The sequence below is a fragment of the Caretta caretta genome, chromosome 5 (assembly GCF_965140235.1).
Source record: "Caretta caretta isolate rCarCar2 chromosome 5, rCarCar1.hap1, whole genome shotgun sequence".
Classification (NCBI taxonomy): domain Eukaryota; kingdom Metazoa; phylum Chordata; order Testudines; family Cheloniidae; genus Caretta; species Caretta caretta.
In genome coordinates, this window is record NC_134210.1 from 8955805 (window position 1) to 8981523 (window position 25719).

A 25719-nucleotide genomic window follows, 5' to 3' on the forward strand; every position below is an offset into this window, starting at 1 on the left:
GGCTAATTAGTAGACCCAGTCAAATTATTCATTGCCAATAAATTATCCAAGGAATTTAGCCCTTTTTTCCCTGTGTGCAAATTTTTCATGAACTGTTTCTGATATCAGCAAATGTATTTGTAACACATAAATATTCACTAAACTGGTTGGTGGTAGAGACTTTATTTATATGCGGTTTCTTTTGAAAGCCATACACATGACTTGAGCATTGTGCATGGCACTAACATGTTACTGCTGTTTCCCTCTTACGTTCCCTTTATTTGCTTGTTAAACCTGGTTGCTGTCCTGTCTTACATTAGAATGTAAACTCTTGAGGGCAAGGACTGTAACTCAGTATGCGCATGTACTGTGCCTAGCAATATGGGTCTTCATCCCAACTGAGTACTTTGGGTGGTACAATAAAACAAATAATAAATTGTAGTCATCTGTATAAGAACTGAATGATTTTTTAATCACAAAATTGATCAAACGTTTGAAATTGTTTCTGTTTAGCAAGGTTAAAAATGGGCCCATTTTTCTTTAAAAATGTAATGACCTTTTAAACAGTTTTATCTAAATTTGTATCTATAAAAAGACACTATTGAAAGAATGATCAACATTTTTTTCATTTATTTCCTCCACTGAGAGGTAAATTGTTACAGGCCTCCACTTGGTTTTTAGTAAATGAAAAAGGTTGCAAAACAGTTTTGGCAAAGTTTTCAGATAAAATTTGATACTAAAACCAACCAATCAATCAATAGAAAAAGGCTCTGAACAAGTTTGAAAAAAAAAAGTAAATTTATGAAAAAATCAAGTTTTTCATTCAATTTTTCATTTTTGAGAAAAGGCTATTTTCCAGTGGAAAAACTGTATTTGTTTGAAAAAGTTTGACTCGTCCTTGTTTGGATGCCTTTCAGCCATTGGGGTGTTCAAATTTCAACTACTTGCTCCTCAGAGTTTGTTATTCATAGTGAGATGACTGGTCATGACTGGTTTCTGTGGCCTGATTTGAGTAGAATAACATAATGAATGACAAATAATGAATATTGAAATGGGAATAACAAATAATGAATTATCTGCTTGCATGGGAATATGGAGGCTAAACAGAAATCCACTGACATCAATGGGAAGGCTCCCATTGACTTCAAAGGGCTTTGGCTTAGGCCTGTAGCTATTTCTATAATGAATATTAAACATTACATTATTTAAACATAAGTATTATCAAAATCCATATGCACAAAAGCAAATAAAATGGAAACAAAAGAAGAAACTACACACTGAATTGTCAGTCAGAGTGAATATTTGAATGAACATTTGAAAGCACTGCTTTTAGGGTGTTTCCCGTCCCTCTCTGCCCCCCGTATCCAACTAGTTCTGCTAATTATTGTGATGAAATTGGCTTGAAGAAATTTGTCTGTGATTGGATGAAGAGCAATGCTTCAAAACTTGGCATCGTACTTATTTGTCAGGTCAGGACGGTTTTTCTTTCCCAGTTGGAATTTTGTGAAGAGCACTGCAGAGGATTTCTCAATATCAATTAAAGTCATATAGAGAGTGGCTATCGAGTAGTCCCTACAGAGATTTCCTTTTCATTTAAACATTACCCAGAAATGTTAATAATTTCTGTACATAGCAGTTTTGCTCTTACATTTGAAGTTCTCAGATTTCTTTACATATAGTTGTTAATTAGGTCACATAATTTTCCTGTGAATTGGGTGAGTTTTATTTTAACCATTTTACAGGTAAGGAAACTGAAGCAAAGAAATGTTAGTGTCTTGTCTCAAGTAATGCAGAAGCCAAATGTAAAAGACAAGAACCTATGTATGTGCCACTTACGTGGCCCCATTGCCAGAGAATCATAGAAATGTAGGACCAGAATGGGCCTTGATAAATCATCTAGTCCGGTCTCCTGTACTGAGGCAAGACTAAGAATTATCTAGACGATCCCTAACAGGTATTTTTCTAACCTGCTCTTAAAAACCTCCTATGACAGATTCCATAACTTCCCTAGGTAATTTGTTCCAATGCTTAACTACCCTGACAGTTAGAAAGATTTTCCTAATGCCTAAACCAAATTTCCCTTGCAGAAATTTAAGCCCATTACTTGTGCTGCCCTCAGTGGATAAGGAGAACAATTTATCATCCTCGGTCCCCTTTATAGCAACCTTTTACATGCTTGAAGACCATTATTACGTTCCCCCCCTCCCCATCTTCTCTTCACTAGACTAAACAAATCCATTTTTTTTCAAACTTTCTTCATATTTCATGTTTTCTAGAACATTAATCATTTGTGTTGCTCTCCTCTGGACTTTCCCTAATTTGTCCATTCTTTCCCAAAATGTGGTACCCAGAACTGAAATACTCCAGCTGAGGCCTTATCAGTGCTGAAAGAAGTGGAAGAATTATTTCCCATGTTTTGCTTACAACACACATTCTAATACATCCCAGACAGGGCTGGCTCTACCGTTTTTGCCGCCCCAAGCAAAAAAACCCGTCACCGCCGAATTGCCACCGCGGACGGCAGGGGAGAGAGAAGCTGCCACCGAATTGTCGCTGCAGTGGAAACTCTGCCAGCCCTTTCTGACTGCCGCCCCAAGCACCTGCTTGGAACGCTGGCACCTGGAGCCAGCCCTGATCCCAGAATGATATTCACTTTTTTTGCACTGGCATTACATTGTTGATTCATATTTAGTTTGTGATCCACTATAACCCCTAGTTCCTTTTCTGTTGTATTCCTCCCTAGGCAGTCATTTTCCATTTTGTATTCATACAATTGATTGTTCCTTCCTAAGTAGAGTACTTTGCATTTATCTGTATTGAATTTTATCTTATGTATTTGATACCAGTTCTCCAGTTCGTCAAGATCATTGTGAATTCTAACCCTGTCCTCCAGAGCACTTGCAACCCCTCCTGGCTTGGTACCATCTGCAAACTTTATAAGTTCACTCTATCTGATATTATCCAAATCATTTATGAAGACATTGAATAAAACTAGACCCCAGATAGATCCCTGCGGGACCCCACTTGATATGCCATTCCAGCTTGACTGTAAACCATTGATAAATACTTTCCAAGTATGTTTTTTCAACCAGATGTGCACCCACCTTATAGTAGGTACGTATAAGCTGTATTTCCCTAGCTGGCTTATGAGAAGATCATGTGAGACAGTATCAAAAGCCTTACTAAAGTTGAGCTATATCATACCTACTGATTTGCCCCTTCCACCTGGGGAGATCTTATTTTGTCAAAGAAGGATATTAGATTGGTTTGACATGATTTGTTCTTGACAAATTCATGATGAGTGTCACTTATCTCCTTATTATCTTTTAGTTTCTTACAAATTGATTGTTTGATTATTTGCTCTATTATCTTTCTGGTTACTGATATTAAGCTGACTATAATTCTATGACTGTATAATTCCCTGGGTTGTTCTTATTCCCTTTTTTATAGATAGGTACTATATCTGCTCTTTTCCAGAACTTTGGGATCTCTCCCATTCCCCAGGAGTTCTCAAAGATAATCACTAATGGCTTGGAGATTCCTTCAGCCAGTTCCTTAAGTATTCTAAGATTTTTTAGCAGGCCCTTGAAGACATCTAACTTGTCTAAGTAATTCTCGACTTGTTCTTTTCCTATTTTAACCTCAGATCCTGCCCCATTTGCACTGATGTCCACTAAGTCATCTGATTACTGCTAAACTTTTGGGTGAAAACTGAAACAAAAAAGGCATCTAACACTTTAGCCATTGCTGCATTTTCTGTTATTGTCTTTCCCTCCTCATTGAGTACTCTGTCCTTGGTCTTCCTCTTGTTTCTAATGTACGTGTAATTTTTTTTTCATGTTACGCTTTATGTGTCTACCTAATTTAATCTTGTTTTGTGCCTTGGCCTTTCTAATTTTGTCCCTACCTGCTTGTGTATATGTATAGAAAGGCCAAGGTTTTTTATATATATATATATATATATATATATATATATATATATATATATATATATATATATATATATATATATATATATAACCCTTCATAATTTGGCCTAGTTTCCACTTTTTGCATGACTCTTTTTTGAGTTTCAGGTAATTGAAAATCTTCTGGTTAAGCCAGGTTGGTCTCTTACCACACTTCTTATCTTTCCAACACATTGGAATAGTTTGCTCTTTTGCCCTTAATAATTTCTCTTTAAAACACCACCAGCTATCCTGAACTCTTTTTCTCCTTAGACTTACTTCCCAAAGGATCTTATCTACCATTTCTCTGAGTTTGCGAAAGTCTGCATTCTTGAAGTCCGTTGTTTTACTTCTGCTGTGTTCCCTTCTACCATTCCTTAGAATCATGAACTCTATCATTTCATGATCACTTTCACACAAGCTTCCTTCCATCTGCAAATTTTTAACCAGTTCCGCCCTATATTTTAGAATGATATCTAGAACAGCCTCTCACATGGTTGCTTTCTCCACCTTCTGTAATAAAAAGTTTTCTCCAAGGCATTACAAGACCTTGCTGGATACTCTGTGCCCTGCTGTATTATTTTCCCAGCAGATGTCTGGGTAGTTAAAGACCCCCCATCACCACAAAGTCCTGTGCTTTGGATGATGTTGTTAGTTGTTTAAATTTAAGCATCATCCACCTCTTCTTCCTGGTTATGTTGTCTATAGTTGATACGTACCATGACAGCACCTCTGGTTTTCACCCCTTTTATCCTTACCCAGAGGTTTTCTACAGGTCTACCTCCCAGCACCGATGTATACCTCTTTGATACACAAGGCAACACTTCCTCCTTTTTTACATTTCCTGAACATGTTGTGCCCTTCTACACCAATATTCCTGTCATGTGAATTATCCCGTTAAGTCTGTGATGCCAGTTATGTCATATTTTTAATTATTCATTAGTATTTTTAGTTCTTCTTGTTTGTTCCAGCCCCTTCAACCAAGAAACAGATGTGGCTGGCTGGCTATTGCAAGCATTTTGCGCCTGTCTTCACTACAAAGGCTGCCGCCTTATGGACCTCATAAAAAACACTCAACTCAGGGAGGTGCAATGAACAGAGGCGTGTGATAAAGCCTTCCAGACTTTGAAGGACTGGCTAACTCAGGGGACAGTTCTCTTTCACCCTGATTTTTTAAAACCATTTATCCTCCAGACAGTTGCCTCAGAAGTGGGACTTGGGGCTGTGTTGTCCCAAGAGATAGAAGGTGATGAACTTCTGGTACTGAATTTGAGTAGGAAGTTATTCCCGTGAGAGACAAAAACTCAATGATCAAGAAGGAGGCACTGACTGTGAAATGGGCAACAGAGGACTATGCCCCTTTCTGCTGGCTAAAATCTATGAAAGACACTTGTTATGCTTATAAGAAACACACAGAATCTTTTTAAAGGGGATAAGGCAATATGCCACATTTATTGAGAGTACAATTTAAGCATTAAAATCAGCATATTCTTTCATTCACACACACACACACATGAGAGACTATTCCATTTTAAACGTGTTCCATATCGTCTTGCATCAGCCCCAAGTGCCTTCCAAAAAATTATGTAATTGATTTTGAAGAATCAACATGGAGTTCAGTGCTATTTGGATGATATTATCATGTTTGGAAATACTTCAGAGGAGCATGAAAATAACCTGCAGTCTGTACTATACTGCATCAGCAAAGCAGGCCTCAAGCTCAATAGGTCCAAATGCAAATTTAGACAAACTGAACTCTCCTTTCTGTGGCATACAATTTCACAGGCTGAACTAAAACCTGATCCGGCTCATATCCTGGCAATTTCAAATGCTCCTCCTCCAACACATTTGCAAACCTTACGTTCCTTCTTGGGTCTTACCTCCTGGTATGCAAAATTCATTCCCAGTTATGCGTCTGTCATTGAACCATTATGAAAATTACTACAGGGAAGTTCAACCTTAGTGTGGACATCGGACGCACAAGCTAGTTTCAAAATGGTGAAAGACTAATTGTACATAGTCCAGTACTTGCACTATTCAGCCCTACATTGCCCACAATTGTAACTACTGATGCTTCTGGTTATGGACTTGGGGCTGTTCTCACATAACTGCATGAGGACAACACAGAGAGGACTGTTGCATTTGCTTCAAGGACACTAAGTAATGCTGAGAAAAAATATTCTACAGTCGAAAAAAAAGCTCTTGCTTGTGTCTGGGCTACTGAAAAATGGAGAACTTACCTGTGGGGCTGCACGTTCACCTTGCACACAGACCACAGCCCTTTGACGATATTGCTAACCATGAAAGGACTGGGAAGAGCAGGATACCATATTGCTCGATGGTCTGCAAGACTACTCTCTTTCAGTTATGAACTGGAATATAAGCCTGGAAACCAAAATGTGGTAGCTGATTGCCTTTCTCACCTGCCTTTGCCTTCACCAGATGGTCCACCAGAGGATGAGGATGTAATAGTCATTGTGCTTATTACAAGCACTCTTACTGCAATTACAAGAGAACAATTTCAAGCTGCTTGTTCAGCATGTCCAATTCAACAAAAAAAATGGGAATTTCTAACAAAGAGATGGCCCAGTCACCCTAAAAACCTTGACCCAGTTTTGCTGCCTTATTTTAGAGTTTGGGATGAACTTTCTTTGCTTGATGGCTGTGTGCTACTAGATACACACTGGCTACTTGTGTGAGAAGAATTACAGTCAAAACTCATATACCTGGCACATGATACTCATCAAGGAATTGTCCGAACCAAACAATGACTATGGGATCTGTATTGGCGGCCAGGGAAGGACTCTCAAACTGAAGCACTCATAAAATCCTGTGTCACTTGCCAAATGCATGATAAGACAGCAGTTACATGTATCCCTCCATTGCAGCCTGTTCCTCTTCCTGAATCTTCATGGGGAAAAGTGTCAATTGACATTGTAGGACCCTTTGATACTGCTCCAAGTGACTGCCATTATGCCATCACCTTAATAGACTATTTCAGTAAATGGCCTGAGGTAGCGTTTACATCGCAAATCTCTTCTGCTACAGTAATTAAGTTCCTCTCCTCAGTTTTTAGCAGGGAAGGTAACCCCAAAGAACTGGTTTCAGATAATGGTAGTCAATTTGCTTCCCTGGAGTTTGAAACTTTTCTAGCAGAGATTAACATTTTACACAGAAGGTCATCTCTATACTACCCTCAAGCCAATGGGGAAATTGAACGGTTTAACAGAAGTTTGAAAGAGAGTTTGCAAACAGCTAAACTGGAAGGGCGATTGTGGATAACCTTCACTACTGATTTCTTGCAAGCATACTGGGATTCACGACATGCCACAATGCAAAGATCACCCGCAGAGTTACTGCATGGGAAACGGATGAATACTAAATTGAACATTGCTGGATTGTTAAAGGCATGACCTTTGGCCCCAACTGAGGATGATGTGAAAAAACAGTTGAATAGAACAAAGCAAAGTCTAAGGCTTTCACAGACAAGCAGCGGGGTGCTAAGGAATCAAAGTCTGAGTGTGGTTCCTTCGTTAGAATACAAAAACCTGGAATTTTACACAATGGGAACCATAAATTCACAGCTCCTCTTAAAATCATAGAGAAGAAGGGACCTTACACCTTTCGACTTTCTGATGGGCGGGTATGGAATGCTTCTTGTCTTGCACCTGCCTATGCACCAAGAGGAGATTATGCCAACACCCAGTCTGCATTGGATGACTTCACCGTAGTATCAACACAACAAGACACTGCACTGGAACAGGGGCTTGAGAGACAGTCTGTGAGACACAGATGATCACCTGACTGGACTAGAGACTATGTTATGTAGTATTTATAGTGTTTTTAGTGTAATATTTCTGTCAACAGTATCATGCCTTGTTTCCTATTTGTTCCTGTGGTTAAAATAACAATGTTTATTGTAATTGGGAGAGTTTCTTAAGAGAGGAGGGAATGTGGTGTTTAGATGTTGCTTGTAATTAATAGAATTGGGAGCACTGGCTTTTGGGAGTCTGAAAAGGACACGAAACAGGAAGGAGAGGGGAGGAGTTGAAGAGGCTGAGGGAGAGCTACTGAGGGTGCAGCAGCAGCTTGGAAAACAGGTTTCCACTTTAAAAAATGAAGAGCTGTTGACGTTTATTAGTACCTTGCCTGGCTACACATTCGCTCTCCACCCCGTTTCTTGTTCTGTGCTAAACCTGTAGATCTTTGTATTCAGTACCTTTCTTAGGCTACAGCCATAGCACTACTATAGTACATCTATATACTTCAGACCTGGAGAAGCTCAAGGGCTGTGGAATCACTTTTCCAGTTCTGAAATGGAGAACAAGGACCTTAGAAAATGCACCTTTAAAGAGAATCAGTGCATTAATTACCAGTTGAGTTTGATCCTAGGTTTAGCAGCTAGTGATTTGGGGTGCCTCCATTTTTGATGCCAATCTTAGAAGGGCCTGATTATCAGAACAACAGTTAGATAGGAAACAGATCCTGCTACTCCAGTGGTCTGAGTTTGCCCCACGGAAGTCAACAGAATCTTTGCCACTGACTTCTGTGGATGTAGGATCAAGCCCCAAGAGCACATGCCACTACCACGTAAGCTAAAGAATAATCACTGAGAACCCAATTCAGCAATGTACTTAAGCATAGACCTAACCTAAAGCAAGAGCATAGTCCCACTGAAGTCAAGCATAGGAAAAGGTGATGTCAGGTGGGCCGTAGAATCAGGCACATTCTTCAGAATGTTGCTGAGTTAGGATCTAGTACGGAGTGGCCAACCTGAGCCTGAGAAGGAGCCAGAATTTACCAATGTACATTGCTAAAGAGCCACAGTAATATGTCAGCAGCCCCCCATACTCCCCCACTCCCAGCAGCCCCCCATAGGACCTCCCCAGCCTCACCAATAAGTGCTGCCCACTCCCTTCCTGCACCTCCCAATAAGCTGTTTCATAGCATGCAGGAGGCTCCAAGGAGGAGGAGCGAGGGCATGGCAGGTTTAGGGGAGGGGGCGGGAAAGGGTGGTGGGGGCAGGGCCTGTGGCAGAGCCAGGGGTTGACCAGTGAACACCCCCCAGCACACTGGAAAGTTGGCGCCTGTAGCTCCAGCCCCGGAGGTGGTGCCTATATGAGGAGCTGCATATTAACTTCTGAAGAGCCTCATGGGGCTCCAGAGCCACAGGCTGGCCATCCCTGATCTAGTAGCTGTTAGGCAGTAAAAAGCTATTAAGCACTTCTAGTTCCAACCAGTAGAGGGCATCCTAGCAAATTCTCTAGAATATTTAACTCAGAGGGAAGAATGCCGCCTACTGCATCATCACCATCACTTCCTTGCAACACTGAGTTTTTCCTTTGGCGATCTCCAGCCTAAGTACTGTCCAGAAATAAGACTCACAAATCACTGAGGTTATGAATGGAATCCAAAGTAGTTGAACCAAAAGAATACAGAGAATGCAGCAGAGTTGGAGAATGCATTTCTAGGGTAATACAGAGTAAGATATTAGTAATAATAAAACAAGACCCAGTGACAGGGGGGAAAAAGTGCAGCGATTAAAAAATAACTATCAGCTTTACAAGAGAAGATTTATTGGACTTTTACCACTGAGTCCCTGGTTTGAATCCAGATCTAACGAGACTGACCAAATGTCACTCTAATTAGATAGCGATAAAAGTTCCAGAGTGAAATGAATTCCATGGTCTGCTCTCAGCTGCAAGTGGACATTTGTCTTCATTATGAGCCCAGCATACATTTGGCACAGTCTGTACTTCTGTCTTTAAAGAGTCTCATGAGTTAATGAGTGGGAAGATTGAAACATTTGCCTAGTGCCTACTACCACATACCCAGACCACAGGAGAAATGGGGAACTTGATCATCCTCAAGATCTTTCATTCTCCCTTCTTCAGAAACATTATAGATGTCCTTATTGTTATCGTTTTATTAAAAAACAAACAAATAAAACACTTTATTAAATGAGCAGATGGTAAAGTTCCCTCATGTTAAACATGTTAATAGAGTAAAAGTTGATTAGTGGTTGAAATGTCCTAACGTTTCATATACTTTTTCTTTCTTTCCTTCATTGTTTTTTTTTCTAATTGAAATTCAGAATTTGGTAGCTGCTACGGTCAATTGAGACAGAAACAAGTCTGACAGCTTAGTAATGCAGCTGATTTATTTTTGCAGGCTCCTGCTGTGTCCTCTGCCCGCTTATGATGATTGTCATTAATTCCCATGGCTTCCTTCAAGATGGAGAATGTGTTTGTTGGGAATTGCAAAGCCACGGGAAGAAGTTGTAGGTCCGAAATCTATTATCAAGACTTGAGTTTCACTCTGGCTCCATGTCATTTGATCCCTTGACCAGGGGATGGGGCTAACAGGGATTTAAAAAGCCAGTTCCAAAGCTACCAGAGGAGCTATCAAACAGGAGCATCAAACAGAGGTTTTGTAAGGGAGTTCTTCAGGTAAGGGAGAAGAGATTTATGTGACCCTTGGGGGTGAGTTTGTCTGTTTGTTTGTTTGTTGTGTGCTTGATTGATGGAAGATTATAGTGTGATCAGTTTTTTGGTGGTGGGGGAGGGGGGCGGGGCTGTGTGCTGAACCAAACAGCCTGCTAGGTCAGGCTGAGAGTTTATAAATGAAGCTCTAGCCTTTTGTTTGATATTTGAGGTCTGAAAGGTATTTTCCCCCAGCTCAGATTGGCAGAGACTCTGTTTCTGAGGGTTTTTTTCTTTCTTTTTTTTTTTTTGCTTTCCTCTGCAGGTCACTTGCGGGTTTAAATAGTGTAAATGGTGGATTCTCTGTAACTTGCAGTCTTTAATTGATTTGAAGACATTAGTAACTCAGCCAGAAGTTAGGGGTCTATTACAGGAGTGGGTGGGTGAGGTTTTATGGCCTGCAATGTGCAGACTAGATAATCTAATGGTCCCTTCTGACTGTAAAGTCTATGAGTCTATTTTTGGATCCCTAACCCCTTAAGGAGAGGAGATGGGGCTATTTTGGGGAGAACAGGGGTTTAAAAAGGCAGGTCCTAACCAACCAGAGGAGCTAGCAAACAGGTGAGTTTTTGCAAAGGAGGTTAGAGAGGGAGTGCGAGAGGCAGATTCACCTAACAAACACACTAAACTTAGGCCAATAACTCCCTCCCCAAAACAAAAACAAAACAAATAATCCTACAAACAAAACTCCCCTTCAAGAGTAAAAATAATGCAGGCAGAAGACCAGCAGCAGAATGGGGGCTATCCAGTATATCCCACTGAATGCAGCATGTATTATGGCCAGGTGGTGTACGTGTGCAAATGGTGCAAGCAGGTCATGGACCCTCAAGAGTACTGGCTCTTGAGGCCAGAATGGCTAAGCTGGAGGAGCTAAGGGAGATGGAGGTGTACATAAATGTGACTTTCAGGGACACGTTAGATAGGTCCCATGCCCAGTCTGACAGCCTCTGTGCTGTTGAGGAGGATGAAAGTCTTGGGGAAAGAGAACACCAAGCTGGAGCAGAGGAAAATCATGGTATTCTCTCTCACTGAGGATATCTCTCCTGGAGAGGGTACGCTAGTTAATAGGAAGAACCAGGTAATGAGGGTTTGGGGTTTTTTAGAAATATAGATAGCTGGATTTGTGCTGACCAGAAGAACTACATGGTGAATTGCCTGCAGGGTGCAAAGTTTGTGGCTCCCATGAGACATCTAGATATTCTTCTATGCAATGCTGGGGATACATGTGGGTACCAATGACATAAGGAAAGATAGTAGAGAGGTCCAAATTTTGGCTGCTAGGTAAGAAATTAAAAGCCAGGACTTCCATGGTAGCATTCTCTGAAATGGTTCCAGTTCCATACACAGGTCCAGAAAGACAGGCAGAACTGCAGGATCTCAATGCATGAATGAGACAAGGGTGTAGGGAAGAGGGTTTTAGGTTTACTAGGAACTGGCGAACTTTTTGGGAAAGGAAAAGACTAAAGAGGAAGGTTGGGCTCCACCTGAACCAAAATAGAACCAGATTCCTGGCATGTACAAATAAAAGGGGTGTAGAGGATTTTTTAAAACTAAGGGCTAGGGGAAGGCCTACAGGTATGGAAGAGCACATGGTTTGGGCAGAAACATCACTTAGGGATAAATTTATTAAAGGTGAAACTCTATATCTTAGTAAAGAGGGTAGGAAAGAAGTTGGTAAAGTACAGGTAGGAGCTAGTGAGGAACAGTCAAATGTAAAAGTCCCATTTAAATATAACAACTGAATAGTGACAGAATGTACAAGTGCTTATATACAAATGCTAGAAGTCTAAATACTAAGTTGGGTGATCTAGAGTGCCTAGCATTGAATAAGGTTATTGATATAATAGACATCACAGAAACATGGTGGAAAATGGTAATTAATGGGGCATGGTAATACCAGGGTACAAAATATATAGGACTGACAGAGTAGATCATGCTGATGGAGGAGTGGCACTATATGTGAAAGAAAGCATAGAATCAAATACAGTAAAAATCTTTAATGAATCAAACTGTATCATAGAATCTCTATGGATAGAAATTCCATGTTTGAACAAGAATATAACAGTAGGAATATATTACTGACCACCTAACCAAGATGGTGATTGTGAAATGCTCAGGGACATTAGAGGGGCTATAAAAGCAGAAAAAGAAGTAATGAGGATTTCAACAATCCTCGTATGAATTGGGTGTATGTCACCTCAGCAAGGGATGCAGAGATAAAATTTCTAGACACCATTAATGACTGCTTCTTGGGGCAGCTAGTCCTGGAACCCACAAGGGGAGAGGCAATTTGTAAGATGATGAGTCACTCCTGTGTTAGGCTGTAGTCGATCCACAAGCCAGGAACTGGTCTGGAGATTCCCATGGCAGGTATATAAGCCCTACAGGAGGAACAATAGCTCAGTCTGCTCAGCATCACTCCAGGGCTTGGAACTCTCTCCTGCGTGACAGTGGCAACAGACTCCCCAAGCCTTAGCCTTCCCTAGCCATGCTCTCACTCCAGCCCTGTTCCTAGTCCTGTTCCAGCCTTGCTCTCACCCCATCCTTGTTCCAGCCTTGGTCTGCACTCCTGATTTCGGCTCTGACCCCTGCTTCCAATCATTAGACATGACTGCCATGTCTCCAACCACTAGTCCTGGTTTCTGACATCATCCATCCCCATCATGGTTTCTGACACAGTTCTTGATTTATTCCCAGGTGGACCTGGTCCAAGAGGTGAATATAGCTGAACCACTTGGTAATATTGACCATCCTTGGACCATTTAACATCCCTGTAGGAGGAAACATGCCAATCAAATCCACCACAGTAGCATTTAACTTCAAAAAGGGGGATTACACAAAACAAAGGAGATAGTTAAATGGAAGTTAAAAGGAACAGTCACAAGGGTAAAACGCCTGTAAACTGCATAGAGACTAGTTAAAAATACTACAGTAGAGGCTTAAACTAAATGTGTACTCCACATCAAAAAAACAAACCAAAACAAAAACAGTAAGAGAACCAGAAAAATGCCACCATGGCTAAACAGCAAGGTGGAAGAGGTGGGTAGAGGCAAAAAGGCAACTTCCAATTTTAAAGGATGAATCCTAGTGAGAAAAATAGAAAGGAGCATAAACTTGGCAAGTCAAATGTAGAAGTAGAATAAGGAAGGCCAAGAATGAACTAGAAAACCTGCTAGCTAAGGACATAAAAAAACAACAGCAAATAAATAAATACATCAGAAGCAGAAAGCCTATCAAACAGTCAATGGGCCACTGGATGATCGAGGGACTAAAGGAGCACTCACGGTAGACAAGTCTATTGTGGAGAAGCTAAATAAAATCTTTGCATTGGTCTGGGCTGCAGAGGTTATGTGGTAAATCTCCACACCTAAGCCATTGTTTTTAGGTTGTTTTAGGTGACTAAGATGAGGAACTGTCCCAGATTGAGGTGTCAGTAGAGGAGATTTTGGAACAAATTGGTAAATTAAACTGTAGTAAGTCATCAGGCCAGATGGAATTCACTCGAAAGTCCAGTTATGAAATTGCAGAACTACTAGCTGTGGTATAAAGAAAAGGAGTGCTTGTGGCACCTTAGAGACTAACCAATTTATAAATTGGTTAGTCTCTAAGGTGCCACAAGTACTCCTTTTCTTTCTGCGAATACAGACTAACACGGCTGTTACTCTGATAGCTGTGGTATGTAACCTATCGCTTAAATCAGCCTCTGTACCGGAAGACTGGAGGGGAGCTAATGTAATGCCTATTTTTTAAAGGCCCCAAAGGTGATCCTGGCTATTGCAGACCAATAAACCTAATTTCAGTATCAAAAAAATTGATGGAAACTATAGTAAAGAACAAAATGATCAGACATATAAAAGAAACACAATGTGTTGGGGGAAAAGTTAACATGACTATTGTAAAGGGAAATCATGCCTCACTAATCTATTAGAATTCTTTGAGGGTGTCAACAAACATGTGGACAAAGGTGATCCAGTGGATATAGTGTACTTGTACTTTCAGACGCCCCTCAAGTTCCCTCACCAAAGGCTCTTAAGCAAAGTGAGCAATCATGGGATAAGAGGGAAGATCCTCTCCTTGATCAGTAACTGGTTAAAAGACAGGAAACAAAGGATAGGAATAAATGGTCAGTTTTCAGAATGGAGATAGGTAAATATCAGTGTCCCCCAGGGATATGTACTGGGACCAGTGCTGTTCAACATATTCATAAATGAGCTGGAAAAAAGGGGTTAACAATAGGGTGGCAACGTTTGAAGATGATACAAAATTACTCTTGATAATTAATTCCAAAATTGATTGCAAAGAGTCATGAAGGGATCTCACAAAACTGGGTGACAAAATGGCAGATGACATTTAATGTTGATAAATGCAAAGTAATGCATATTGAAAAAAAAATTCCCAACTACACATACAAAATGGTGAGGTCTATGTTAGCTGTTACCACTCAGGAAAGAGAACTTGGAGACATGCTGGATAGTTCTCTGAAAACATCTGCTCAGTGTGCAGTGGCAGTCAAAAAAGCTAACAGTGTTAGAACCATTAGGAAAGAGAGAGATTATAAAACAGAAAAAAAACCATAATGCTACAGTGTAAATCCATGTTACGCCCACATCTCAAATATCGTGTGCAGTTATGGTTGCTTCATCTCAGAAAAGATATAGTTGGAAAAGGTACAAAGAAGGACAACAAAAATTATAAGGGGTATAGAACAGCTTCCATATGAGGAGAGATTAAACAGACTGGAATGGTTCAGTTTAGAAAAAAAGATGAGTAAGGGGGAATATGAGAGAAGTCTATGAAATCATGAGTGGTGTGGAGAAAGTGAATAGGGAAGTGTTATTTACTCATCACATAACACAAGAACTAGAGGTCACCTGATGAAATTAATAAGCAGCAGGCGTAAAACAAACAAAAGGAAGTATTTTTTTCACACAATGCACAGTCAACTTGTTGAACTTGTTGCCAGGGGATGTTGTGAAGGCAAAAAGTATTACTGGGTTCAAAATGTGATCAGCGATGTGTAACCCCATACTCTGGGTTACTCTAAATCTCCAACTGTCAGAAGTGACGACTGGACAACAAGGGTTGGATCACTTGAAATTGCCCAGTTCTGTTCATTCCCTCTGAAACCTCTGGCATTGGCCACTGTCAGATACAGGATACTGGACTAGATGGATCATTGGTATGAACCAGTATAACCATTTTTATGTATTTATTTTCCTTCAGAGTGCTTGACAGGCTGGGGCTGGAGGGGAAGAAGTAGCAGCAAGTATTTACATCCCTTTTCTTTGCTGGCCAGTCATACGAGCAGGGAGGGCCATGCTGAGCCAGAAGAAGATAGAGTTACAAGCTGTTTAAGCATTAGAAGCACAGATAGGAAATATCAGACCTAGATGGTGTCAGCTGCATGGCATGGCATAGGTAGAGCAAAGGGTGACAGGAGTAGCAGAAAGGAGGATTGAGGTAATTTTTAAGTCAAAGAAATTAGTTCCCAGGTCTTTAATCAAGCATTTTATAGTAGACTTTGGCTCAGAATATAAGCAAATTTCATTTTCTTCCTATTTCTTCAGAAAAGCTTTGGGGCCAAAATATACCAATGAGCCAAACTGTGTAGCTTATGTGGCATATTACACTACATTTTCTGGGCTGTGAATTAAGGAAGAAATCTACTAACACTCAGGGGTGTGAGATCACACTGTTCTTCTATCAGTTATAGGATTTAGTCTTGCTGGTGTGATTCCCACTGAAGTCAAAAGGAGTATAAGACTTCAGGATTCAGCATGTAACAAGCTTTTGATTCTGTTCTCCCCCTTTGTTAAAACACTCAAATGCACCCTCCAATCTAAATGCCACCCAAACTTTGGCTAATGGATTAACAGAAATGTGTGTTGGACTGTGTTATAGATAACATATTATAACCTATTTTTCACTCATTTGCTTTTCTGGGCATCACTTGAATTTCTGATGGACAGTATAAAAACACTTTAGTCTTCTATTCATACTCTCTATCCATGCATGATTTAGAACAAATGATTCACATCACCCAAGGCTTTTGCTGATGCTGTATATCTGGAGAGCGAGCATTAGCACGGTAAGGAAGAGTAATAGCTTGCTTAGGTGTTTGACGAACTCAGGCAAGAAGTGGGCTGATTAGGCAATGAGTTGAAAATGTTTGGAATGATAATGATAACGAGAATTCAATCTTTAATTTTTCTTCTCATTTTGACTGCATTACGGAGGAGAAAATACATTAAATTATTATAATTGTAGGCATTAGAGATGGAAAAACATCCCTCTGCCAATGTAAGTGCAGTCCCTACAGTTGGTCATATTCTGATCTCAAGGACATTGGGTGAATAATTTTTACCCCTGCTCACTCCCGATGTAACCCTATTGTCTACAGTGGATCTGCATAGGATCTAAGTTTAGTTTGGTCTCATTATGTAGTTTTTATCTTTCTATGGAAATATGACAGACAGCACTGAGTACTTTATACCCACTGAAAGGCAATCCAGGAATAACAAAACACTCCAGCTCGCAGCTGGAGTCATTCCAAGTTCTTATATTGGGCTTCACTAGCACTCAGCCCTTCTTTGGATCCTGCATCTCCTCTACTTTTGTCCATTTGGTCCCCTGGGGTTTCTACATCCTCCACAACGTTGAAACTAGGGGTCAACAAATACAATTAATAGGCAGCCGGTTTAAAACAAACAAAAGGAAGTATTTTTTTCACACAACACACAATCAACCTGTGGAACTCCTTGCCAGAGGATGTTGTGAAGGCCAAGACTATGAAAGGGTTGAACAAAGAACTAAATACATTCATGGAGAATAGGTCCATCAGTGGCTATTAGCCATGATGGGCAGGGATGGTGTCCCTAGCCTCTGTTTGCCATAAGCTGGGAATGGGCGACAGGGGATGGATCACTTGATGGTTACCTGTTTTGTTCATTCTCTCTGGGGCACCTGGCATTGACCACTGTCGGAAGACAGGATACTGGGCTAGATGGACCATCAGCCTGTCCCAGTATGGCCGATCTTATGTTCTTAATATGACCTGGCGGCTGTGATTGCAGAGCCATTGGCCATTATCTTTGAAAACTCGTGGTGAACGGGGGAAGTCCCGGATGACTGGAAAAAGGCTAATGTAGTGCCAATCTTTAAAAAAGGGAAGAAGGAGGATCCTGGGAACTACAGGCCAGTAAGCCTCACTTCAGTCCCCGGAAAAATCATGGAGCAGGTCCTCAAAGAATCAATCCTGAAGCACTTACATGAGAGGAAAGTGATCAGGAACAGTCAGCATGGATTCACCAAGGGAAGGTCATGCCTGACTAATCTAATCGCCTTCTATGATGAGATTACTGGTTCTGTGGATGAAGGGAAAGCAGTGGATGTATTGTATCTTGACTTTAGCAAAGCTTTTGACACGGTCTCCCACAGTATTCTTGTCAGCAAGTTAAGGAAGTATGGACTGGATGAATGCACTATAAGGTGGGTAGAAAGTTGGCTAGATTGTCGGGCTCAACGGGTAGTGATCAATGGCTCCATGTCTAGTTGGCAGCCGGTGTCAAGTGGAGTGCCCCAGGGGTCGGTCCTGGGGCCGGTTTTGTTCAATATCTTCATAAATGATCTGGAGGATGGTGTGGATTGCACTCTCAGCAAATTTGCGGATGATACTAAACTGAGAGGAGTGGTAGATACGCTGCAGGGCAGGGATAGGATACAGAGGGACCTAGACAAATTGGAGGATTGGGCCAAAAGAAATCTGATGAGGTTCAATAAGGATAAGTGCAGGGTCCTGCACTTAGGACGGAAGAACCCAATGCACAGCTACAGACTAGGGACCGAATGGCTAGGCAGCAGTTCTGCGGAAAAAGACCTAGGGGTGACAGTGGACGAGAAGCTGGATATGAGCCAGCAGTGTGCCCTTGTTGCCAAGAAGGCCAATGGCATTTTGGGATGTATAAGTAGGGGCATAGCGAGCAGATCGAGGGACGTGATCGTTCCCCTCTATTCGACATTGGTGAGGCCTCATCTGGAGTACTGTGTCCAGTTTTGGGCCCCACAGTACAAGAAGGATGTGGATAAATTGGAGAGAGTCCAGCGAAGGGCAACAAAAATGATTAGGGGTCTGGAACACATGAGTTATGAGGAGAGGCTGAGGGAACTGGGATTGTTTAGTCTGCAGAAGAGAAGAATGAGGGGGGATTTGATAGCTGCTTTCAACTACCTGAGAGGTAGTTCCAGAGAAGATGGTTCTAGACTATTCTCAGTGGTGGAAGAGGACAGGACAAGGAGTAATGGTCTCAAGTTGCAATGGGGGAGGTTTAGGTTGGATATTAGGAAAAACTTTTTCACTAGGAGGGTGGTAAAACACTGGAATGCGTTGCCTAGGGAGGTGGTGGAATCTCCTTCCTTAGAATTTTTTAAGGTCAGGCTTGACAAAGCCCTGGCTGGGATGATTTAATTGGGTATGGGTCCTGCTTTTGAGCAGGGGGTTGGACTAGATGACCTCCTGAGGTCCCTTCCAACCCTGATATTCTATGATTCTATGATTCTATGATCTGCATTTTACTCCTATCACCAGGTTCTCTCCATTCCCTCCTGAAACTTCTTCAACAGCTGTTTGTGCCTCCCTAATGAGATAGTGCTGGGCTCATTTCCCACTACCGTATAACAGAGATCTGTTTCCTGAAAGAATACATTTATTTAGGGAGCAGTATAGTCACTGTCAAATATCTTCCACTACCATCATCTTGGGTTCCAATTAGCCACTACCCTTACAGCATGTTACCTCAAAGGAACCTTTTCCATGCAGAGAACAGAGATGGATATATGGGTCCCTAAAATGATTATTGAGGAACTTAAGGTTGGCATTTTCGAAAGGGCTCAGCATTGGCCTAACTGTACTCCCATTGAATTGTTTACGATCAACTTCACTGGAGCAGAATTAGGCAACTCTGAAGTCTTTGAAAATCCCACACTAAGCGTTCATTTGGGGTGGGATTTTCATAAGGGCCTAAGGTCCTGATCGTAAAACGTATTTAGGAGCCTAACCGCTTAAGGAAATCAGTGGGAATAAGACACCTAAATACTTTTGAAGATCTGGGCCTAAGTGACTTAGGAGCAAAAGTCCCAGTGAAAATCAATGGAATATGTGCACCAAGTCCTGAGTCACTAGGCCTATGCCTACACAGCAAGCTCGGGGTGTGATTCCCTCTTCTTCTTTACATATACTTATGCTAGTTCTCATTGAGCAAGCACAGGTATAAATAGCAATGTAGCCACAGTAGCAGGCCAGAGGCCCAGCTGAGCCACGCCAAGTACATACCCCCTGAAACTGGTCAGCAGTGCTTCCTCTGCCATTACCGGTGCTAACATGGCACCTGTGCTATTTCTACACACGCAGCTTGAAGAGAACTAGAGTGAGTATTTGTACATGACCAGGGGAATCACAGCCCTCACTTGCAGTGTAGATGCAGAGGTATGTCTACCCTAGAAACCCTCCAGTGGCAAAGTGTACCGCTGTAATGGAGACACTTACTGCAGCAATGACAGGGGTTCTTCTCTCGTTGTAATAAATCCACCTCTCTGAGAGGCCAAAACCAGGTTGATGGAAGAATTCTTCCATTAACCTAGCAGTGTCTACACTGGGGCTTAGATTGGCTTTATTATATCACACAGGGCATGACATTTTTCACAGCCATGAGACATGTAATTAAGCCTTCCTAACCCTGTAGTGTAGACCTCAGGGTATATCTACACTGAAGTAAAAGGTGAGTTCTTAACTCAGGTTAGCTAACCTGCATTAGCTAACTTGGGTTAAAATAGCAGTGAATCAAGGCAACTTGGTTTTTAACTTGGGTTAGCAGCTTGAATTAAAATCTGTAGAGCAACCAGAGGGTTGAATATGAGCCGCTTATCTGATTTGCAGCCTGGTTAGCTAATGCAGGTCAGGTAGCCTGAGTTAAGAACACACCTTTCACTTGCACTGTAGACATAACATCAATGCTTTTGAAAACCTTACCCCCAGTTACCCAAGTGTATAATTGCCATACTCTCTTTTTTTATTATTTTAATTATTTTTCATATAACAAAAAATGAGAACCGTAATTCTTTCATTTACATAGAACGTTTTATGTATCTTGTAATACAATATCAAATATCCCATCAACTTCACAGGCAGAGCATATACATTGCAGACATGTCAAACCAGTCATAACACATTAGCATTTCCAGTCACGCTAATTTAGTTCCCCTTTGCTTTTACTTTACATTATTTAAATCACATTGTCTGTTCAATTCCAGTTCTCCAGTTTTGTTAATGAAACAAGTGCTCTCTTTCAGCTTAGGAAAAAAATAACAAAAGGGGGAGGGAATAATCACCCCATAATATAATTTTAGGGTTCTGACTGTTCAAAGCACGATCCCAATCCTCCAATTGTACCTGTGCAGGTGAATTCTTGTGACCTTGAAGTGAATAGGGATTCAATACTTATGTGTCTAGCTTCATGAAGCCAAGTGCAGTATCAGGGACTTATATGTGTGTGCAGGGTATCGATGGTCTTAGGTGGGAGCTTCTTTTAGACTATTTAAAAATTTTGAATAAATACATACATAAATACTGGGACTTCACGGTCATATCATATGTCACTTGAAAAGTAGATATTCCGTGGAGCTGCAATAAGATCTCCTATACTATGGTCTCTTTAATGTGATGTCCAGTTTCCCCAATTTGACCTAAAAAAGGTGTCGTTTTGGGGGCATTCTCACTGGTATTGTACCTGATACGTGAATCAGTGTTTCTGCCAGTACAAAATGCTTCTCGTTATGTTTGATGGGGATGCCATCAATGACAATGGAACTAGTATAACACATCTCTTACTGGGTAATCTCTCGCTGAAACAGATGGCATAATGCACGCTTTCTAAGCAGGGCATATACTATGGTGCATCGAGCTTGTACTTTAAGGGCTCAATCCTGCAAGCCCCTGTCACTTTAACAGACCCTTTGACTGCACATAAACCATGAAACCTCTTTATAAGAGTAAATATTTGTAGGGTCAGACCTTTAGTTTACAAGTTCTTCAGGGCAGGGTCTTCCTTTTATCTTTGGAGCTGTACAATTCCATGGGAGTTAGGCACCTAAATACCTTTGACAATTTGGGCCCTAGTGTTCTCTCCATCCTAAACGTTCAGTGAATCCTCTGTCCAAGTATGTACCATATAAGATGTGGCTTTTAGTCTACATTGATAAAAAATACATATTACCAGAAGATTTTTTGGCAAGAAACTCATCAATTTTGTATATTTCCTAATTTATTTGGGCCCTTATAAAGTTTCATCTGATAGACATAAAACTGTAAGATGATAAAATTGAAATGCAAGTCACAAGCTTCAATTAGGTACAATCAGAAATCATGCGGTGACTTCATTAAGTATCATTAAGAATGATCAAAATATTGCTCTTAGGAAAAAATACATCAAAAGCATGCATTTACACATTGATTAAACAGGATCTGCAATTTCTAAAATCTGGTATGAGAAAAAAGAATGTAGTAAATTAAGTGCTCGTACCCTACTTAGCAACAAGGGACTGCTTAGCAACCGACAAAGTGAAAAATAATGGAGATGGCAGAGCACAAACTCTCGGCCCTTTTAGAAATGGAGAAATTAGGAAGCAGTAGCCAGAAAGAAATAAAAAAAAGTTTCTTCTCTTCAGTTAAGAGTTATTCTTATTTCAAAGATGGCTGAGCGGATCCAGTAGAGAAAGCATCTGGGTATCTTCCTGCCAGAAGATGCTGGGAGTTTGCTAGAATATACAACTGTGAAGATGCATTACTAAGTTTCAGAGTAGCAGCCGTGTTAGTCTTTTCTTTTTGCATTACTAAGTTGCACATCCACACTTGGGATGGGGGAGAAAACTCCTTCTTCACCCATAACCCAGTTCTAAAACTGAAATCAACCCAAGGCTTGTTAATGCTTCATGCAAGGCTAGTTAATGCATAATGCTTGTAAAGAATTAACATCTTCAGAATAAGCTTAAAACATTATGGGCTCACTTGCACCACTAAGCCCTGGCCTGCAGAAAGGGGCAATGCACTTCAAAGATGTTTCCATGTGGCCCTGTGCTTCAAGCACTACGCCCGGCCCACTTTGTGTTCTGATTGGGAACAAGAGGCAGGACCATGGCCTGGCTTCCTGGCAGGAACTCATGCAGGGTGCAGTGCCTGCATTCCCCAATGTGCACTGTTTACAAGGGCTCCTTCCTCTGGCAGTAGGAATGTAAGTGAGCACAGAATATGACCCAATTTAACTCAGACTTTCTCTGGTTTTTCTGTAAGGTTTCTGCTGGAATATCTAAGGCCTGGTCTACACTGGGGTAGAGAGGGGGAGGAATCGACCTAAGTTACACAACTTCAGCCACGTGAATTACGTAGCTGAAGTCGACGTAGTTAGATCTACTTACCGTGATGTCTTCACTGTGGTAAGTCAACGGCTGACACTCCCCCATCAACTCCGCCTGCGCCTCTCGCTCCGGTAGAATACCAGAGTCAACAGGAGAGCGCTCGGTGGTCGATTTATCACTTCTAGACTATACACGATAAATCAATCCCCGCTGGATCGATTGCTGCCCGTCGATCCAGCGGGTAATGTAGACAAGCCCTAGTTGCATATTCCCATTCACCCGTGCTCCCTGTGAATAACACACAGCACTTGTGAGCACTTGTAGTCAAACAAAAGTAGGTTTCTTTTACAAAGGGTAAAGATTTAACTAGAAAGGAAAGGGATGGAAACAAATGGTTACAACACAAAACAAAATCAAAAATATAAACCTGGAGCTACGCTTTAATAGTTACCTTTTCTATTTAATAAAGTAGGTTTCCACACAAAGTTCAGTCTGTTGCAGAGCTGGCTGCTTTCCCAAGAATCAGGATCCAAATGTTCATGAAAACACCTGCGCTCCACAAGGGGTTTGTTTCTTCAGAAAATGGATACAGAGTGCTTCTCCCTCCTCTGTGTTATACTGAAAATAGCCTTTGGTTTCTATTCACAGACAGGATGAACCCCCATCTTGTTGGAAACTTCCTGTTTTACGTTCAAGTGGTTCTGATTGTTTGCAGTTGCTTCTGGTGGTTTTCCATTGAAAGTCTTATGGTATGTCTACACTACGGAATAAGGTCGAATTTATAGAAGTCGGGTTTTTAGAAATCGGTTTTATATATTCGAGTGTGTGTGTCCCCACAGAAAATGCTCTAAGTGCATTAAGTGCATTAACTCGGCGGAGTGCTTCCACAGGCTAGAGTCTAGAGGCTAGAGTCGACTTCCGGAGCGTTGCACTGTGGATAGCTATCCCACAGTTCTCGCAGTCTCCGCTGCCCATTGGAATTCTGGGTTGAGATCCCAATGCCTGATGGGGCTAAAACATTGTCGCGGGTGGTTCTGGGTACATATCGTCAGGCCCCCATTCCCTCCCTCCCTCCGTGAAAGCAAGGGCAGACAATCGTTTTGCGCCTTTTTTCCTGAGTTACCTGTGCAGACGCCATACCACGGCAAGCATGGAGCCCGCTCAGGTAACCGTCACCCTATGTCTCCTGGGTGCTGGCAGACGCGGTACGGCTTTGCTGCACAGTAGCAGCAACCCCTTGCCTTGTGGCAGCAGACGGTACAGTATGACTGGTAGCCGTCATCGTCATGTCCGAGGTGCTCCTGGCCACGTCGGCTGGGAGCACCTGGAGAGACATGGGCGCTGGGACTTAATTTAGGGTGACTTGACCAGGTCATTCTCTTTAGTCCTGCAGTCAGTCCTATTGAACCGTCTTATGGTGAGCAGGCAGGCGATACGGATTGCTAGCAGTCGTACTGTACCATCTTCTGCCAGGCAGGCAAGAGATGAGGATGGCTAGCAGTCGTACTGTACCATCTTCTGCCGAGCAGCCATGAGAGGTGGATGGCATGCAGTCCTTCTGCACTGTCTGCTGCCAGCCAAAGATGTAAAAGATAGATGGAGTGGATCAAAACAAGAAATAGACCAGATTTGTTTTGTACTCATTTGCCTCCTCCCCTGTCTAGGGGACTCATTCCTCTAGGTCACACTGCAGTCACTCACAGAGAAGGTGCAGTGAGGTAAATCTAGCCATGTATCAATCAGAGGCCAGGCTAACCTCCTTGTTCCAATAAGAACAATAACTTAGGTGCACCATTTCTTATTGGAACCGTCCGTGAAGTCCTGCCTGAAATACTCCTTGATGTAAAGACACCCCCTTTGTTGATTTTAGCTCCCTGAAGCCAACCCTGTAAGCCGTGTCGTCAGTCGCCCCTCCCTCCGTCAGAGCAACGGCAGACAATCGTTCCGCGCCTTTTTTCTGTGCAGATGCCATACCAAGGCAAGCATGGAGGCCGCTCAGCTCACTTTGGCAATTAGGAGCACATTAAACACCACACGCATTATCCAGCAGTGTATGCAGCACCGGAACCTGGCAAAGCAATACCGGGCGAGGAGGCGACGTCAGCGCGGTCACGTGAGTGATCAGGACATGGACACAGATTTCTCTGAAAGCATGGGCCCTGTCAATGCATGCATCATGGTGCTAATGGGGCAGGTTCATGCTGTGGAACGCCGATTCTGGGCTCGGGAAACAAGCACAGACTGGTGGGACACCATCGTGTTCCAGGTCTGGGACGATTCCCAGTGGCTGCGAAACTTTCGCATGCGTAAGGGCACTTTCATGGAACTTTGTGACTTGCTTTCCCCTGCCCTGAGGCGCATGAATACCAAGATGAGAGCAGCCCTCACAGTTAAGAAGCGAGTGGCGATAGCCCTGTGGAAGCTTGCAACGCCAGACAGCTACTGGTCAGTTGGGAATCAATTTGGAGTGGGCAAATCTACTGTGGGGGCTGCTGTGATGCAAGTAGCCCACGCAATCAAAGATCTGCTGATATCAAAGGTAGTGACCCTGGGAAATGTGCAGGTCATAGTGGATGGCTTTGCTGCAATGGGATTCCCTAACTGTGGTGGGGCCATAGACGGAACCCATATCCCTATCTTGGCACCGGAGCACCAAGCCGCCGAATACATAAACCGCAAGGGGTACTTTTCGATAGTGCTGCAAGCTCTGGTGGATCACAAGGGACGTTTCACCAACATCAACGTGGGATGGCCGGGAAAGGTACATGACGCTCGCATCTTCAGGAACTCTGGTCTGTTTCAAAAGCTGCAGGAAGGGACTTTATTCCCAGATCAGAAAATAACTGTTGGGGATGTTGAAATGCCTATAGTTATCCTTGGGGACCCAGCCTACCCCTTAATGCCAT